This window comes from Lathyrus oleraceus, chromosome 5 (assembly GCF_024323335.1).
Source record: "Lathyrus oleraceus cultivar Zhongwan6 chromosome 5, CAAS_Psat_ZW6_1.0, whole genome shotgun sequence".
NCBI lineage: Eukaryota > Viridiplantae > Streptophyta > Magnoliopsida > Fabales > Fabaceae > Lathyrus > Lathyrus oleraceus.
Window position 1 is genome coordinate 202,470,564 of NC_066583.1, and position 4,975 is coordinate 202,475,538.

Below are 4,975 nucleotides of genomic sequence, written 5' to 3' on the forward strand. Positions count from 1 at the left end.
CTACAAGGATAAGGAAAAACTCACCAGCTAACAAATAGAGTTATGAATCCAACAGTTTAGTTGGAGAAACCATTGTGTATCTATCAATAAATAACCACAACATCAAATATTAGGATAAGATTCATACAAGTAAGTCAAAAGGAAATGACACAGTGAAATACAACAGCAAATTATGCAGTCAAAAGGAAAGGCACAAATATGTATTCATCAGCATTCACCAAGAATCCATGTATTAAAAGTTAGAACCAAAACAAAAGCTCATCTATTACACCCATAGAATAATTCCCAGAAAGCTCTCTGACTTGATCACCAAATTCACAATTTTCATATAACAGACTACCTACTAGCTATATGTTGGTGTTTTTCATTTCACACAATAAATGGATTCCACACAAAATCAAGTTGATTTGTATATTTAGGCTTTAGAGAAATGTTAGCTTAAGGATATAATCAGCAATCTACCAAATCTCTTGAACTCTAAGAAACCCCGATACTCCAAAATAGTCAAAGTATCGGTGTCTAACACATATCTAACACCATATACCTGTCCGATACAGAAAACTATATATCATGTTTGATTATAGCACACATTTTCAGAACTGTTAGATTAAAACACACTCAATCATAATAACATATCCTGTGAAATTAGTGGTCTAAACTTTGTGCCTATATACTATTTAAGACTACATGCACAACAAAAACTTTTGTGTTTCTCCCAGCTAATTCATTCATGGAAAACATACTGCTATCATAAAGTAATCCTTACACTATACATCAGTAATAACAATTACAATTTTTTGTCAAGAGAAAGGACTTAGTTCCAAGGAACTCATTTCATATCAATTTATTCAATCTAATGTGACTCACTTACAAGGCAAAACATAACAAATATGAATAAATTAGACAATTTAGAGAGGACTACAAAATGCATCTACTCATATATGAGGAAATAACATAGATTAAACTTACAATATGAATGTCTAATGATGGCGAGATAGGAGCACGAGACAAAGATGAACGGCAATGAGAGAGTATGGACTGAAAATGAAAACTAGTGTTAAAGAAATGATAAGTGTGAAACATTTGTAGAATGAGGAAGGAACAAAAAGATTAAACTTACAATACGAATGTCTAATGGCGGAAAGACAGGAGCCGGAGAGAAAGATGAACGGAGGTGAGAGAGTATGCGCTGAAAATGAAAACTAGTGTTAAAGAAATGATAGGTGTCAAATGCACACGCAAAACAGTTACAAGATCAAAATTGTTAATTTGTAGTAATTAAGTAGTCTAGCTAACTATTCCAATTCAGATGATATGTGACAAAACAGTTACTAGATAAAAAAACTCTTCTACTCCTGTAACTTGTTCAACAAGTTCTCTAACCAAGACAAGTCACCACTTCATTTATACACACAAGTTGTCTTGCAACATTATATACTAAAATCATATAGCAAAAAAGTTGTATACTCCTTAAAAAACACATACACATATTTTAATTGAATACATACTAACTGTATAATAGACATCCCAAAGTATCTAATATATCAAACTGCGCCTAAAAGCAAAATCTCTTTCTATTAATTCTACTTAACTCTTCAAGCTAGATAAGTAAGATAACTATTAGAATTAAGTTGTTACATTGCACTTGGAGAAATTTAAACAACTCAATCTTTTCAATAAATTATATATTAATAGGTGAAAGTCATGTTGATCTCATTCAAATAAGAAGTTATCTCATTCATTTCATTATAATATTATTTGGGGAATGTATACAAATTATGAAGCAATATCTTAAAGTGCCATATCACGTTAAATGCCAACACAATAAACATACTTAACAAACAAACTTACACCTGGTCTCTTCCAACACCAACCGAAACATGCAATCTATCAATCATTCTTACACCTTTCAAATTAACTTTTTATTTATTAAAAAAGCCAAAAAACAATTTATTAATTAAGGCACAAGATGTGCAACCAGGACACCACAGTCATCACAAAGAAACTAGTACAAGAACCAACAGATATGCTTCTATACCAGATACAACCAAATTAACAAAATAACACACTACCATAAACATAACTCATCTACCACCTCCTATTACAAACTTGAGGAAAATAAGCCAGCATTCAATATTCATTCACCTCTGCCGTCGCAGCAAAGATGAGAAAAGATACACTCTAAACGCCTTAGACTAACCAGCAAATTTTCAATGAACCAAGTGCCAAGCCAATAATAAAATATGCCTCAGAGTAAGATTCATCCACAATATTGTTCATGATTTGGATATAGATGTTAAAAGCCATTGAATATAATCGAATTCGGTGGCCGAAATTATAAGATAAACCAAAGGACTAAGAAAATATTATCATTCAAAATCCCCTAAAGGCACTCTTACACAAGAATATATCAAGAACTTATCAAATAATGCTAATCTTGTGAAAAGGGAAAGAAAATTATCACATGAGTCCCATAAACCATAACAATGTCAAAATCATAAATCATGTTCTGAAAAACGAAAGCATATTATTACCTTAAAATTGGTGGTTTGTGGAATTGTGGATCGTTGAGTAGAAAACCTGAGAAATAGAACGACCAATTGCAGAACTGTAGATTGCGGAGCAGCAGAACAGAGCAGTAAAAACCTGATTGTGGAAGAGTAGAAAACCTGATTGTTAGGGTTCCATATTGATAATGATATTGAATATGTAAGATTCTAATTTCAAATAATTGTTAGGGTTTGAATTTGAATGAAAGGAATAAATTGAGATCAAAAGGGTTTACCAGAAACTGGACGAAAGGAAAGGAATGTGAGAAATTTGAAACCGGAGTGGAAATTCAAAGACGAAAATTGAAAATCGGAGAAGAAAGATGAAAATATCGAGAGAGTTGAGATGATTAGGGTTATTTTGTGCGTTTGAAGAAGAAGGGCATCTGAATAATTGTTTTCTTTTTTTATTTATCAAATAACATTATTATTATTATTATTATTATTATTATTATTATTATTATTATTATTATTTATTATTATTATTATTATTATTATTATTATTATTATTATTATTATTATTATTATTATTATTTATTAATTTTGAAAAGGGAATGAAGAGTGAGAAAAACGCGTTTCACAGTAGTGCGAGAATTTAGAAACAATTAAGTAAATAGTGGTCGTTAAAACCGTCATTTCGTTTCTAATATTACGTCGTTTAGAAAAACCATCGTAATCAACCGCAGATTACGGCGTTTTGAGCTAAACGCCATAATTAAACCGACATAATTTACACATATTTTTGTAGTGTATCTTTCTTTTCAAGCCATTCTTTGAATCCAGGGCATTCCTTCTTCATGTGTCCTCCCTTTTTACAGAAGTAACACTTTGCTTCTTTCTTGATATCACCTTGCGGTGGTATTTTGAATTCCCCTTTCTGATTGGCTTGTGACTTGTCAGTTTTTAAAGCTTTGTTCTTCCCGCGAGTGCTTGTCAGCAATGCACTCTCACTCTATTCCATTACAAACCTTTCTTCTTCTTGAACACACATGGTCATTAATTCATTGATTGATCATTTGTCTTTATGTGTATTGTATGAGATCTTGAAAGACCCATACTCAGACGGAAGAGAGTTCAGAATATAGTGCACCAGGAAGGAGTCAGACATATCAACCTCAAGTTTCTTAAGTTGAGCTGAAATGTCACGCATTTTCATTATGTGCTCACACACACCTTCACACTGGTGAGTCGGTAGGAGGAAAATTTCATAATTAATGTGCTTGCCAAAGCCTTTTCAGAAGTGACGAACTGATTGTCAATGGCTTTCAGCAAATCACAGACATTCTCATGTTGATCGACAAAACCACGTATTTCACCTGTGACCTTAGTCTTAATGAACATCACACTGAGCCGGTTGGATCTCTCCCACCGCTCATATAGTGTGATTGCAGCTGGAGTACTTTCATCTGTAATTGCAGGTGGTCCGTCTTTCCTAATAGCATAATCTATGTCCATCCATCCTAGATGGAGGAGAATTCTTTCCTTCCACACCTTATAGTTATCTCCTATGAGCTCGGGAATATCACATCGAATATCAAAAAAATTAGCAGATTGAGAAGCTAAAAAGATAAACAAAATTGATGTCAAAATTTGAGGCATAAATATTATTCAAATTGTATATTATCAATATAAATATACCATAAAATAAATCTTGCAACATAAAAATTATCTGTGGGCTAAATTTTAATGTAATAAGATTTAAAAAAAATTGCGATAGATTTTTCAAACCTCACACTGTACGTGCATGATATAATTTTGTTTTTCTATCCAAAATTAATACTTTATAATAAAACTATCAAATTATGTACCAATTCATAATTCCTGTGGGCAAGTTATGAAAATATTTTGACATTTTATCCAGATTAATCATACAAATATAATAAAAATTCCTGTAGGATAAAATTCATTATACCATGTATAATGAATTATAATTTTATGTCTAATAATTTATGTGATCTCAAAACTTAAAAAAAATAATCTCAATTAATTTAAGGGTGATGTGACTAATCCAAATTAATCAAAATTATAACGATCACTAGACATAGTAACTCAATTATATGAGAGAACAAAAATAAATAAATAAGATCTCTTATACAATTGCTTAACAAAATAATAAAATTATAAATCAATTTTAACTTTTGCACAAATTTAATTCAAAGATTAAATAATAAGGCATAATAATCCGTAAAAATGAAATTATATGGATATGAACAGAATCAAAATATATGTTTAACAAAGCAGCCCAGCGGTAACATTCATGAATCCTTTGGATTTGGACTTCGGTTCAATACCTAGCCATAATATAGTGATCATATAATATATCCTTTATTTAAAATTCATATTTTATAGATTTAATATACTGATCATATAATATATCCTTTATTTAAAATTCTTCTGAAAGTATTCATTAGCATGATCCTAAAAAT

The 4,975-nt window shown here is 30.9% G+C and overlaps 1 long non-coding RNA gene across 1 annotated transcript; it reads right to left on the reverse strand.

Annotated features, from left to right (window-relative positions):
* Positions 1–423: 423 nt before the first annotated feature.
* Positions 424–2,914, reverse strand: LOC127082848 (uncharacterized). The gene is made up of 4 exons (XR_007788228.1): positions 2,786–2,914; positions 2,535–2,646; positions 1,121–1,189; positions 424–1,038 (listed from the first exon to the last, which is right to left on the reverse strand). It is a non-coding gene; the product is annotated as an uncharacterized LOC127082848 (long non-coding RNA).
* Between the last annotated feature and the right edge of the window lie 2,061 nt (positions 2,915–4,975).